Consider the following 15,843-nt stretch of genomic DNA (forward strand, 5'->3'; position numbering starts at 1 on the left):
ATTGGCAATAAATTAAGTTAATTTTCCCTAGGTTGAGTCTGTTTCACCCATGGTAGTAATTGGTGAGTGATCTCTCCCTGTCCTTATCTTGACCCACGAGCCTTTCATTCTATTTTCTCTCCCCTGACCAGCCGAGGAGGGGAGTGATAGAGCAGCTTTGGTGGGCACCTGCCGTCCAGCCAGGGTCAACCCACCACAGTACTCTGTGCCCCAAGGAATAAAAAGATGCCTTAAATATCAGAAGCCCTTTATGTCCCGCATACTGTTTTTATCTTGCAGTTTCATGTAGTTCTATCTCATGTAAAATTTCTATTTTTTATCAGAGGCATTTACTGTTTAGCAACACAGAAGTGTGAAGACACTGGGGCAAAGCCCCTGGCTCAGGTTCCAGTTACTTGCTTTTATATCTTTCCCATAATGTGATCAAAAACTACCTTGAAAAGGTATTTGTCATGTTACTTGCCCCTCCAGCCCACTCCAATCCTATGGGGAAACTGTTGTACAGCTTTGTTCTTCTGTTTTCTAGAAACCATCTAATTCCCAGTAAGTTTGCAACCATTTCTTTTTGTATCAACATACATGTCTTTCAACTTTTCTCTTCCTTGTGCTTAATCACTTGATGCATCTATAGAGAACAATCAAAGCCCTCTCAGCCTTCAAGCCTGGCCTATAAAACGGTTTATCCACTCTCATAAACATACCCTTTTCCTGAATAACCTGAATACATCTTCAGGTACATGGGCAATCAGAAGCGCACACAGCACAGCTGGGTCTTAGTAATGTCTAGTATACTTACATAAATATTCCTCTAAGTCTACTGGGAAATACCTCATCTAATTTGTGCTAAGGTGCTGAGATCACATTTTGCTCCTTACTGGCCACGTTGCAGTCATCCTTGAATTTATGTTCTTCAGATCTTATTAGCTGATGACCTCCAGCTGAAAGTTCCCATAACAACTGCGTGACGTGGCATTTGGTGTAATTAAGTGCATCCTATTTCCTATCCCACTCTTGCTAAGGTAAGCTCCTTTCATTTTGTCACCTACTAATTTCAGCAGCAAAGTCTTACTTTAAAAATCTAGGTGAAGAGTAAAATTTTTAATGAAGCTTGGGTTGTGGCACTATAAAAACGTGAAGATCTCTGTGAGCAGGACTGAACTGTGTGCTGAAGCTATCCAGAGAGACATTCTGACCACTTTTGCTACCTGCATTCACTTTGCAATACCTTTTTCCTGGTAAAACTGAATGTCTTTTTTGGTAAACTCAATCCTAGTAATTTTCTTTCAGAAGCAGCTGCTGTGGTTTCTCCCTTCACCCAGGTCCTTGCCTACCTTATAAATCTTATCCGTCCCATAATCCATGGTTAATAACTGATTCTTTCCCCTACACTGAAGTGTTAAAACCCTTAATGAAGTTCAAATGAAATCTTAACCTCCTTTATTTTATCTAAAGATTGGTTATTTTATCAGACACGCTTGCATGCACTAGCATGCTTCATCGTATTCTCCATGCCATAAAATGCTGGTTTTCCTCAAAACCTGCTTTAAACCTTACATACTAGGGAAGCTACTTTAGTTGTCTGGTAGTTGCAAGTTTATTATGCTAAATTCTTTTGGGGGGCTTTACCGAAATGTAGGAAGCTTTGCTTAACACGTGTCCTATAGTGCTGCTTCCCCTTCCCCATTTAATGGGTCATCAAAAATTCTGGTTTCCCCATGTACCAGTTCCTCCAACAATTCTAGAAAAAAGATTTTCATATCCATATGTCTCAATTTTAGCACACAAAACTTCTCAGCTTTGTTTCCACATCAGGTTTGATAATTCCCATGTTGAGACATATGTCCCCATAAACCATTTTATTTGCGCCCCAGATTCAGAATTGCTCTTGTTTAAAACCTGAGGTACAATGTTCACTTACAGCCATTCATATATTGTCTTTAACTTCATTCCCACTGCATAATGGCCTGTCTTCCCTTCCACCTTCTTAATTCATGTTAATTATGGCCATTTTGCTAATTGTTTTTAATATTCTTAGTATGATTTAGTTCAGGTTAACTTCTACTGATTCATACTTTTCTCCTATACTTTTTGACCTCCTGGGTAGGAGAAGTATTATTAGTTCCCATTTCTCTGTATTTTTGCCTACTTTTGCACAGTAGTTATTCATCCTGTATTCAGCTCCTCCTTTTTCTTTCTTTTTTTTTGTAGGCAGCTTCTAGAAAAATGTTTGTACTTTCTATCTGAAGAATGTAAAGCCTGAAGTTTAAATCCTTGAATGCTTCAGTCTCCTTAATTTCTCAGTGTGCTTTCTCCCAATAAAGTAAATTGAGTTAGAGGCACAAGTAATGTTTTTCATGATTCTGTTTAAGGTGAGGGAAGTTCTGTTCATGATCATTGGATCCCTAACTATTTTTCTATGCCTGTCTCTTTTAAAACATTCTGTTTCCTTAATTTATTTTTTTTTAAAACATAAAAACAGCTTCATTGTTTGTTGTTACTATTATCACGCTGATGCTAATAGTCTTCTCTAGTTTTGGAAAACCAGTTTCTTAACCTCATGCAGTTCTTGATACCATTTACATTGTGAGCTCTACACTTATCTCCATTTGACCAAGGATTCTAGACCAGACATCATCTACTATTCCAGAAGAATGGATCCATGGTCTTACCACTTATTGCTTTAGTTTACAATATTGTTATCACAATGCTGTTTCTATTGCCATCCCTTTTTGTATATTTTTTTTCCTGAATTCCATGTAGTTTTCATCAGTTTGAGTCTAGTCTCATATACTATTCTGACACATGTCTGTCAGCCCTGCAGTACTGCATACTTACGGGACATGTATATATTTCTAGTCCTTCCCTTTTATGGTTTAATTTTCCTGCACTGGTATATCAACATCATAATTTGGCTTTGACATCATCCAAATTTTTAAGTGGATTAAGCCCGGTATTTCATTGGCTATATAACTGACTATAGACACTTTAAAATGCTTTTTAAAGAAACATAAATGTATTATGGGAAAGTGGTCTTGCTTTGCCAAAGCCATTACTTGGAGTTACATCAAATTCTTTTTTTCATATTGTTCTCAAAAGAAGAGTGGAAAAATTCTCTGTATTGTTTCTAAAAGAGTGCAGTTTGATGTCTCAGATATAGGCAAGAATATCTTTTCTAACAAACTAAGAAACATCTCTTTCCTAGTCTTCAAAAGCACAGGTCCAAAGTCAAACAGTGACCTGTTCATCAGGAGGGTGAATGGTCCCATTTACTCCCTAAAGCTTGTTCTTGGCTACAGAACTCTTGTCCATAGAAGGTACGAATGGACTTAGACCTTGGATGAGGAATAAACACAAAGACTGTCTTTGACTGGGCTTTGTCTAAATTTCTGTCATCTTTTTGGCCCATTTTTCAAATGTATTTAAACAATACTTTGGAGTTTTTTTGGATCAGGGTGGTGTTTGGATGCTACTGTTCCATATAAACACCGAGAGACAAAACAGTGGACACAGTCCATAATTAAATATTGATACACTGTAAGAGTTAGGCAGAGTAATTTAATTAAATTCTAATGGAAAGGTACTTAACCTTTTTTATTAACCAGAAATTTATGCACAAAATGCAAAGACAAAGGCAGTTTGCATCAAACACTGACTTCTTTTAACTAAAGAGCCGCGGAGAGATTGATTGCATTTGCTTAAGAAGAAGAAGTGCTGAAAATGTCTTAATTCAAGTGGCTTCCATTTAATTGTCAAGTGGCTGCAGAAAAGGAACGACTAGCTGAGCATAAATGAAGCTCCTGCAATCCCCGTGTGCTGCAATAATTGTTTCTAAGAAACCTTTGTTTCTGCTCCTTCCCAAGGACCCATGTTTCTAATTGCAGTGTGCGGGAGATTCACATATTGCAAGTAAATGGAGCTTATTGGTTTGATGTCTAAATATCAGTATCGAGAGAGACAGGAACAGAGAGACAGAGAGATTTATAAGCGTATCCCTATCCAGCAGCACTCCCTTGACCACAGAGGGAGAATATTTCAGCTGTGGGAGGTGGCTATCTTTCTCAGAAGCCCAACATAAGCTTACCTGTCAGGGATATTTTCATCCATTGGCCACAGTTACTAAGGAAACCACCTCTTCTGTGTGAGGGCATCGTAGGTGCCGCTTTTGGGGGCCTGAATCTGGGACTGCAGCCAGGCACAACTTGCACGTTGCAGACTGTGGTGCAGCTTACTTAACCCTTGATGTGACCAGACGTATATTACGTAATATGATTAGTTTCTGCACAAGGAAAGCTGCTGAAGGACGAGTTCTTCAGCAAGGGAGTGCCAAGAAAAGCTCCCTCTTCCCCAGCTCGGAAAGAGTCATTAGCAATGCAAGCCACAACCTATGGGACACTGGGAAGAGCCTGATTTAAGCCTACTTGGAAAATCTCTGATACTGCAGCTATAAAGTAGTGCAAAAAGCATAAAATATTAATCATAAAAGGTATCAGGGCAGTAATTGTAACAAAAATCCTCATCCTTGTTGAAGTTATATATATGACATGAGAAGAGCTGACAAATTCAGGAATATGGTTATATATGAGCTTGAACTATCTCTAGTTTCTTCACTCAAATCATGATGCTGACCTACAAGCTCCAGTGATTCAAAGTGGGGTGACTTAAGAGATCACTGTTGCTGCTGTACGTAGCTATAGATTTAAAATCCGTCTGTCCTCACGTGAGCAGAAAAGACACTCATGATTTCAGTGAAATGCATCCTTTAAGGACTACAGAAGTATGTACTGATGTGTAGCCTAGTACACTCTTAATAAAAACCTGTTATACATTAAATATAGAAAAATTGCATCTGTCAATACTGAAACACTGAAGTTGCTGTCTAAAAGGTACTGAGCTAACAACAATATTAATGAATTAGTCTAAGGGTAGTTCTGAGGACCATGTAGCAGAACTCAGACTTTGCCTTAATGAGCTCCATGGGGGTGAACACCGCGGGCTGTGGGCTAGAAATATTGTTGGTACTGGTAGAGGTGAAGGCTGGGCTTAGAGATAGGGTGTGTTAATCTGAGACCCTTCTCAGGAGTGCCAGAGTTAGCTCCCTTTGCCTACTATATGACTTTGGAGACAAAGTTCTCAAATATTTTTGGACTCCAACTCCCATACAGGTATGGAGCTTCTCACAGATTTCAGTGGAAGTTCAATGTTCAGTAGCTTTGTGGACCTGGCACTTAGTCCTTTCTGCTTTTTTCCTCACCTTACAGGGAAGCCAACGAAGGATTTACCACTTCTAATTAATGTAGATAGTTAATGCCTGTTTTGGTAATGGTGTTTTGTTAGAATCCAAGAAATTCCTGATCTTCTTAATATCCGGTTGGCTAAAATACAAATTATTCTAGCCTCATTTTGCTTCAGATTTCTGAAAGGAACAAGACAGAGACACATGGTACTTGCTATATTCTTAAATAAATGTGATAGTTAGGAAAAGTCTTTTGGGATCAATGATCAAAATAGGTAGATAGAGACGGTACTGGAATTTGCTGCAGTTATGAAATGGGAAGGAATGATGGCATACTTAGCTCTTAAGCTAATCTGAGCCTTGTAAATGTTCACACTGGTACTTAGGCAATAGTCAAAATGGGACTTAGTCCCCAGCAAGTCAAAGCTCTTAATGGTTATCGTACATGCAGATCCCTTGAGGAACCCGCAACATCTGTTTATATGTATGAGTAAAAATAAATATACATTAAATCCCTTTCTCCTACCTTCTCTCTAATTATATGGTAACTCTCGAGGGAAGGCATTGACTTTTCGGTGTGCTCACACAGTGACTAGCACAATAGGTCACTGATCTCAGCTGTGGCCTCTGTCTTTGCCTCAGCGCAACGGTAGTCTTCGTGAAAATGAGTATTTCAGACTGACCTTTCAGCATAAATGGAAAAGAATTTTAATGACTGTAAGCAGATTATATGTTTACATTCTCCTCCTTTCTGCATTTAAAACCTGCGGTATTTAATATGCCAGCTATTTCTAAAACATATTATACAGCTTACATTTAAGGAGCAGCAGACAGAGTGCACCGGTGGACTACTGGTCTGAAATTCCTCTTTGGGCTCTGAGTTTCCCTACCACTTTCAAATGTAAAATCCAGCTGTAATAGTCTCATCTGATTCAAGAAAGAAGATATTTGAATAACCTGTACAGCCAGACGGTCACTGTTTACTTAGATCTTTCCTTCATTCCCCATGGCTAGGCGATTTACAAACATAAGTAATGAAATCAATTTAATTTGAATTTTGCTATTCATAGAACTTGCATCCAGAACTTAATATATTCCCTTTATAGTAGATACAAGTGATTATAATCCCTGCTAGCCTTTCCCTTTTGTGTTTCCTCTCTTGCTTGTTGTGTGGATATATTCTATATGGATCACTTGGAGCTAAATGTACCCGAGTGCAGATGCATTTATGGGCACACGGTGGAGAAAGGGAAGGGTGGTGCAGTCACAGCAGATCCTCAGCTTTTAGAAACACATGAGTTGCTGCAAATACTCCTGATGCCTGCAATATGTATTCAGTGTAAACAAGCAGTTCTGTGAGCAGCTAATGAACTAATGAAGCCAGATTTCCTACAGATTTCTGCCTCTTGATTGACTTTTTAACTGAGACACAGTTTCACATTATGCCTAAAATGTTCTAACTGCAGAGCATGCCAAAAGAGGCAGTCCTGGTTTCTTTACTCACTTTCGACCATGTGTTACTACCCCATCAGATCCAGCAATTATATGGCCTCAAGGTGAATTTGAAACCTAATTAATTTGTGTGCGTGTGTGGTGTTATTCCAGCTGGATCAATGAGCTGATTATCTCTAAGATCAGTACCCCTCTGTCAAGTTTGAAATTTAGTCAACAAGCTCTAAAGATTTTAGACAAGAACGTGAATATGTCTGCAGGTATACGCATGGGTTGGATGTTTAAGTGGTACAACTGTGTGCTGAAGCCTAATTTTTAAAGTAGAGTTGAACGTAGACTTAATATAGTAAATGTGTCTTTGAAATGTCTCTATAGCCTACACCTGTGACAATTCATGCCAGAGAAGTACAACATGTAACACTTCAGGAAGGTAAAGACACAGTTAACCATGCTACAATTCAGGATGCTGATATGCAACACATCAAACCTCATTGCTGGGATCCCTATCATTTGCAAGGAAGTAAGTGGTACGCGTTTGCTGCACTTTGATGAAATGAATATGTAAATGTCACTTGTGGGATATGTCAAGATGTTATTTCACTTGATGCACATGTGCAACAGGAGCTGTTGAAAATAGTTTGTATTTATTGTCATGCCCACAGTAAAATCAGTACTAGCATCTATGTTGACTAGTAATACGCAAAGTGACTAGCCAAAACATCTTCAGGAAAATCATAGAGCAGGAATAATCAGCTGTTCTGAGGGTGATAAATGACCTTTGAATCATCTCCAGTACTCACTAAGCAGAAAAGCAGACAAGTGTCTAAACTTTGATGGATTTGGTTGAATTATCTGCATGTGGATCAATGAACTATCACACCCGTTTCAGCAACTGCCCTCAGAAATGTTGCTGTGTATGTGATACATGACGTTGACCTAAGGTAGTTTGGGAGACATTGCTTTAAGTGCATTTTCTTTGCATTTGGAGATGAAGCAGAAAGGGTGTCTGGACTATATGCAAATGTGCAGACTGATGTGTTAACATCTGACACTTTATTAGCTCTGGTCCTTATTCCCTGGCCACTTCCTATGTTCTCGCTACATTTGTGTCACGCTTATCGCTCGCTCTGATAACCAGGAGGCCAGCTCAGTGTTGTAGTGATTATCCTAGGTAGGTGTTCATCCGCAGAGCTGTTGACTTGCCGCTTCTTTGGCCGTAGACGTGCGTGGCTCAGCCGTCGCACAAACCGCGTGCCTCCCCCGTCCAGTTCCACGACCCCTCGCAGGCTGCACATCCGTGCTCTGGCCCGTGCGTCGCAGTCTGCCGCGTAGCACGGCCTCTGGGGAGTTGAATGCAAAGCGATTGTTCAAATTTTAGAGTTTCGAGGCCTGACTCGAATGTCGGTTTTTACTTTGTCAGCCAACAACTTGAGCTCTCGTGACGCCAGGACTTGGGTGCTGAGCTGACGCACCTAACATCAGGGCTCCCGTCGCTGCTTTGCTGGCGGACTGCTTCACAGCGTTAGGAGAATCGCATTGGCTCTACTTCAGCGTCTGCAAAATGGATGCAGTGGAACTCAGTATTCTTCTTAAAGCACTTTGATCTGTGCATGGCGTGGGCTATAAAACAGCTGAGACAAACCACGGTGACAATTACACCAGTTCTGATCTACCCTTCAACGTTTCTGGCATAGCTAGAATGGGGAAGCAGGTATTTTGCTGGCTGGAGTAACAGCACAAAGACATTTGCAATCTTGCTAATGTAGTTTAAATTTAATTTGGTGAACTGATATAAGTAGTGGCACAAAAATAGGTTTTTTGATAGTATAAATCATACCTGCAGTAGAAGTATTTGGCAGAGTTATGCTAGATAACCCTTTCTAAACTACATGCAGATACAGGCATGCTATATATTTGCTGCCTTTCACCTTCCACGCTCCCCTGTTTGAAAGCGATCATTGGTGCTTGTTACTGTCACAGCTTACTATTTCAGTATTATAGTTGGGTCTGTATTTTACTCCCGTTCTCACCTTGATAAGCAGAGCTGTCCCCTTCCAGCCTCCCTTTCACCTTCCCTCTCTCCAGCAAGATCAAGCAACAGATTTCTAAGCGCTGGAAGGGATTTCAGGAGGGTCGGAGGCTGGGGAGAGGTATTGCCTGCTGGAGGGATCCACCGCTCTCTTCTCTTCACATCCTTATGAAGGTTATACCACGCAGTAAACATTAAGTAAGACTTTAATATTGGACTGCTCACTTTTTGCTTCTTGTGGTAATAATCTCAAAGATAGTTCTTTGGTATTATTTTTTACGGACTAAATTTGCTTTAGTTTCTTTGCGAGGAACCTGGGGGTGGCTGCTTTGAGTAGTCTTGCTAGCTTGGGAAATAAAAGCAGAGTAGCACATGTATCTGTGCTGGCTTATTTACCCTGCTGAGAAAAATGCACTATAGATCTACCCAGAGGAATATTAAACGATAGCCAGGTTTCCAACCCTTTGGTTATATAAGCAATTACATTTAAAATAAAAATGTTATAGGATTTGGCTAGGTATAATTTAAATAAAGGGCAATGACTGTCAGTGGCTCTTGCTTTCCCAGTCAAGAAGATTTACAGAATATCATTTTGGGATTTTCTTTTATTAATATTAATTTTTAATTTTACTTTAAAATGTCATTTGATTGTGGAGCAATAACTGACACCACAATATTTGATGCCCTGAGGAGACTGCTTAAAAAGGAAACTAGAAAACAGGGCATTAAAACATGGCTGACTGAGACTAATGCTTTTCATATCTCCTAGTTCACGAAAAAGCCCAAACCCAAACCACCCACATGTGTAGATCATCTTTGTGAGAAACTGCTATCACACATTACTGTCTATATACTAATGTCCCAGGGTGCCAGGGCAGCACTTAAATCAGAAAACAACAAAAGAAGCCAAAATTTGTGTAACCTTGCAGAAAGAGCATTCTGTTCTCTTCCAGTATTCATGAACCAAATGGCAGCTTAGGTTTAACTTATATAAGGTTAAATAATCATCCTACCCTTTTAAAATCCAAAGTCCATGCCCAGCTCTGTTCCAAGTACCTGATCTAGACTACAGACTTCTGGAACAAATAAAATTTTGCATGTTCATACCGAGGGGCAAGCAGTGGATATTACTATGTTAGCTGTGTTTTGATGGCACCCCTTCACTCTGCAGCTCTGACACTACATGCAGATCACCTTCTGTTCTTGTCAGTGAAGTCTAATCTTTTGCTTCTACAGAGATCATTAGATCCTTATTTTTGTTTCAATTTTAAGGTACTCATTTTTACAGACACCAATACATCTTTTCAGCTGTTAATGTTTAGCTCTGACAGGGAGATGCCCTACTTTAGTCTTAGGGGTCCAGACAAGTCGGCTTATGCAGGCTTTGTAAAAGCAAAGCCCATATACGAAAGGAAAACGCCTAGGGGTCATTTTACTTCTGTCAGGTTGTTGTGATTTAACCCCAGCCAGTAGCTAAGCACCACCTCCACGGACGTACCTGCTCTGTCGTGGGCTTATCCATGGCCACATGCTTTGAGGTGCTCCAGCATGACTTCATGCACAGCCACTGATGCTTCTAGGTGTCCCGGCATGGAAATATCCTTGGGCCAAAATCCCTTCAGGGGTATACCTGCTGCGGCACAGACGTAACCACAGCCATAGATGCTTTGAGACGTACCTGCCCTGGCAGTGCCTTACCCACGGCCACAGACGCTTCGGGGCGTCCTGCTCCCGCGTGGACTCATCCGCAGGTCACAGTCCCTTCGACTCGAGTTCACGCCGCAGTTCCAGCCTGTCCAGTACAGAAGCAGCGGCGATGCCCTGGCCATCTGCCAGTCCAGGCACATCGCCATTGCTGTTATCAAAATGTTCCTGGGCACAGCAGAGTAAGATGATAAGCAGTACAGATGATAAGCGAGCAGCGAAAGCAAAAAGCAGCCGCTTAGTGAGCACAAGACTAATACGCTGTAAGGCAAGCAAGCCCCATGGCAAGCACAGGAGCCTGCCGGTTAATCGCTAAACAGCAGTAACAGCTATAAATTCGATCTAGCACATTCCAATCAAATCTGTCATTATCTCAAATGACAAATTTTAGCCCCCACATTGGGGGCTAAAAAAGGTCTGTCATGGTTTAACCCCAGCTGGCAACTAAGCCCCACGCAGCCGCTCACTCATTCCCTCCTGGTGGCATGGGGAGAGAGTTGGAAGAATAAAAATGACAAAACTCACGGGCTGAGATAAAGACAGTTTTATAGGGAAAGCAAAAGCCGTGCACGCAAGCAAAGCAAAGCAAGGAATTCATTCCCCACTCCCCATGGGCAGGCAGGTGTTCAGCCATCTCCAGGAAAGCCGGGCTCCAGCACGCTAAGTAACGGCGACTTGGGAAGACAAACGCCATCACTCTGAACATGTCCTCCCTTCCTTCTTCTTCCCCAGCTTTCTATGCTGAGCATGACGTCCTACGGTCTGGAATATCCCTTGGGTCAGTCGGGGTCAGCTGTCCCGGCTGTGTCCCCCCCCGACTCCTTGTGCCCCCCCAGCCTCCTCGCTGGTGGGGTGGGGGGAGAAGCAGTAAGGAAAACATCCCTGTGTTATCAACACAGTTCCCAGCACAAATCCAAAACAGAGCCCCATACCAGCTACTATAAAGAAAATTAACTCTATCCCAGCCAAAACCAGCAAACAGGTGAAAAACAGCTGACTAACAGCGCACAGCTGCTTTACACAGTAGTTTGGGACAGGAAGTTACTGAGCTGAAATTAACTGGGAAGGAGACAGATTGATTCTTACCGAAAATGATAATAATGAAAAAAAGAGACAAGTCTACATGTTTTGCTGGTCCATACAGAGAAGGCTTTTGGCACTCAAGTGGAGTTTTCTTGGGAATTAATCAGAAAGATCTTTTTACCTTCTGTGTGGGAAAGAAGACGAGGTGACCTGGCCACTTGATCTTCCTTGTCAGGCTGTTTTCATGACACACAGGTGACAACCTGACTGGGAGGCATTGTTGGCTACAACCAGTAACTTTGCTACACATTTTACCCTAAAGCTTGCATGACCTCCCTTTTTATTTTAGATTATCTACATTATTGTTTGTGTGCTTACACACAGGGAAGAGATTGTTTATTGATGTTTAATAATTGTCTACTACTTTTGAAAATTCTCCTTTTCTCATTCCAGCTTGCTGCCTCTCGTGTTCATACTAAAAAGTGTGGAATTATAAAACTTCAGTTAATATTGCTTTTACAAATAAAATTCAGAACTATTGGCTACGTGGTGCATAAAAGTGTATTTGCTATTAGCATATGAGTTTTTAAATCACTGGGTACTATGCTATTGAGACTTTAGTTGCCAGGAAAATATGATGGCCAATGGCATGGATTAAAAAATGGATTATATCAATTCCATTTCTGTACAAGTACAGAGGATGGTTTGGAAGGTTATATATACCTAAGGTTAGCAAGATACATCTGTTCACTGTCTCAAGGTAAGTGTGAGTATGTTTTGGGGAAGCCATGTGTCACATTTACTAGTAATCTGCTTCAATCTGTGCATGTCACAATACTGCCTGGTGAACTCAATAACTGCGTCTATACAGTGAGATATTGTTAGCATTTGAAATTCTATTTGTAAGTTGTTACTATTTCAAACATACTTGTAATTTAGTGCAATCATCCTGGAAGCACTGTCTACAGGAGCCAAACAGTCCAAAAATAGCCATGCCATGAACTGGAAAGCTGGAGGATTGTTAAGGGCTTTATCTTAGCTGAGGATGTAATGAAACATTGATTCAGGCCACAAATAATACACCTAGGAACCTTAAAATTTAAACCACGTCCAGCTTGATTAGCATACATGATCCCTATTTTCCACTTCAGAGTAGTAACAAACAAAAATAATTGTTCAGAATCCTAGATTTCTCTCATTTCCAGTTTCATTGTCCGACCAAGTTTATACAGCACTTAATATTCCTTGTGAATTTTGCTATCAAAGTTTTCAGACTTTTAAGCACTGACAGCAGCACAATGGCGTATCAAGTGCTTCTGGCAACAAACAAAAATTCAAGAGCTGAGAGGAGATCCATGACAACCTTTGCTGAGTCTCAAACAGAAGGGACTAGAGACTCTGCAGAAAATTAACAGCATGGCAAGGTATGCTATATGAAATATCTGTGCCCCCGTGCTGTGCTGGTTTTACCATTCGATTAGCAGACTTTTCAAGTATAATGGTTTCAGCAATACTGTAGTTCACAGCTGAGATGATGGTTCAACTCTGCCTTACAGCCTCTGTTATAGATGGTTTCCATAAAATTTCCTGGTTTTATGAAAATTTCTCTAATGCCTTCATTGTCCCAAGTGGAATATCTTCAAAAGCTTGAAATAAATGTATTCTACCATTTTGGAGTCAGCCAAGCATTTGAAATGAGTATTGTTCAGCAGTTGTCATTTTTCAAATTCTTTCTTTGCTCTTAGTTCTTGAGCAATTAAAGTGATTTTAATTTAGACATTTGTCTTGAGACAAGGCATTGGTGGAGATGAAGAACATCTATTCTACTACATCTGTGTAAATAATAAAATGATGTGCATGATCTTCGTGGTTTTGTTGCTGTCTTAAGTAGTGTGTGATACATTACAAAGCAGTCCTAACGTGACATTTGTGTATGTCATTTTACTTTTAACATGATTTAAGAACTGATTAAAAAAAACCTGCCAGACTTTTAATTGAGTGTTGGCACTTGCACATACAAAATCTTTGTTAGTTATCTAGTGCTTAACATTTGTATCAGTACCAGTTTAATGCTCAAAGGTAAACTCCTATTAAGCATTGAGAAACTGAAGTAATTATGGTCTATATGTACCAATAGTAAGAGAATCAAGATTAATTAATAAATTGCCATTTGCAGATACATATGTTCATAGCCTTCTAATCTCCAAGTTAGACACTAGATTTAATTTCTGTACCTATGACAGTGCTCATCAGTCACTGTTGCTTGAGATGATATATTTAATGGCACTAGAGAGCGAAATCATTTCAAGTCTGCAGAAAGAGGCCGGAGAACAAGCACACAGACTAGCCGTGTTCACAGACAATTGGCTCTGACCGTGAGGAATACGACTGCTGTTACAGATTTCAGGAAGCATGTTGAAATGCTGTCAGACAGCTTTGGATTTTTACCGACTTTGGACAGATTCAAACTGATTAAAATCTTGGCAACGAGATCAATTCAGACTTACCAATGTTTTCTAGTTCCTACGGTTGCTTTTAATTAAAAGTACATTTTTTTGATATTTGGGTTAACATAATTTTCTGAGAATCATCCAATGACTATTTTCTTGAATAGGAATTAGACTTCACTTCTCTGGTAAAACATAGAATTTTTTACTAAGGTTTTCACTTAGGGTATTGTGAAGTGAGGCTTCTAACTATAAACTTAGGCATATAAATAGAAAGAAACTTCTCAAAGGTGAAAATGTTCAGGCACTGAAAATCAGGTGATGGAGCTTCCTTTTTTATGCTTCAAAATACTCATGTTGTGGAAATGAAAAAATACATATTTTTCCCACTTAAGTTTGGTGGCCTATCTCAACAATAATGTTACAATTAGTAAAATCCAATCTGGAGATGTATTTCAGATATATGATTATAATTAGATGAAAAGATTTGAATATCAATGTATGATATGTTAAAATCTGTTGAATATAAAATTCATAGCTTTTTGCAACCATAAATATACACAAATAGTAATCAAGCAAGGTTTTGACAGGCCTAGTCATCTATTTTTTTAATTTCCTGTAGCTAACATATGGATTATTAGCCCTTGGACATAAGAATGAAATATGTAACGGATAGTTGCTTGCCAGTATTTCTCATCCCACCCTCCTCCCACCCAGGGAGCAACACTTTAAATTGTTCAATAACTGTAAAGGATATACTTTATGTGGCAAAAATCTAACTGATTTAAATCCAGATTTATTTAATGCTTTCAGTCTTGAACAAGCTGCATGGAGATTTTTGAAGTACAGAATTAAGATGAGTGCTAAGCATTATCTGTTTTATGCCTGGGTCTCTGAAACAGGAATATATGTTCCCACATATATCACCAATAAAAATGCAACAAACAATTGTTTAATGGGAACTTGATAAACCTGGTAAAACCCAAAGGAATAAATTCCTAGAAAGATTCAAGATACTTTGACATACGAAGATCCAGTGGTGGAAGAGACTGAGTATTTTTAATTCATTGTATCAATGGGAAAATGAGGCAGTCGGCAGTCAAAGAAGGTTTTACAAAAGTTATTGGTTGTAATCCCACTTCATCTTTACATTTTTGTACGGTTATTTTAAGTGGATTCAAAATATGTTGCTTCTAGTTGTTTGTTAAGGTTGGTGTGAGTTTTAAACTCCTTTACGAAGGCTAACAAGAAGAGGTGCGATGTATGTGCAGTGCTATGGACGCAGGATGAGATGATGGTGATTTAAGAATCACTGTATTCAGGAACGCAGCTTCTATGTGTCTGGCCTTGAAGAAACCATGCTAGCATGAAAGCGAATGTGAAGGAAATTTGCAGATGAGACAAAAAAATAGTGCTAAAAAAGGGAACCCATGCAAATAATCTACAGGTTTATGCCACATGAAGAAGGGATAAGAATGCCTGCAGGGAAGTTACAGTACTGTTCCCAAATGCGTAATCTCAAGCAAATCCAGCTTTAACTAGTCACTGCAGTCGAAAGCTATGGTACAGAAGTAGCTACGTAAAATTATACTGGAACAAATCCGCTTTGGCTAGTTAACTTCCCTTTTAGGTTATTTCGCCTCATCACCTTATGTTTGTCTTCCCTGATGGTCACAGGGAATGATTATTGATGGGAGTATTCGTTGATCCTCCTCATAAAGTGATCATTAAGCAAGAATGAAATAATTGTTTTAAAATTAAGATTCTAAAATGGTAATTTTAGAATAAAAATATCTTTCAACCTATCATAATACAATATGTTCATCAGCACAGTAAGTTGTGTTGGCCAAAATATTTATCATTATATATCCAGCCGTAATTGTCTGTTTAGAACTAATTCTTGTGGCCATGAAAATTCCTGATGTGGATATAAAATACAACTAAGGCCTATGGTT

This window comes from Aquila chrysaetos, chromosome 18 (assembly GCF_900496995.4).
Source record: "Aquila chrysaetos chrysaetos chromosome 18, bAquChr1.4, whole genome shotgun sequence".
NCBI lineage: Eukaryota > Metazoa > Chordata > Aves > Accipitriformes > Accipitridae > Aquila > Aquila chrysaetos.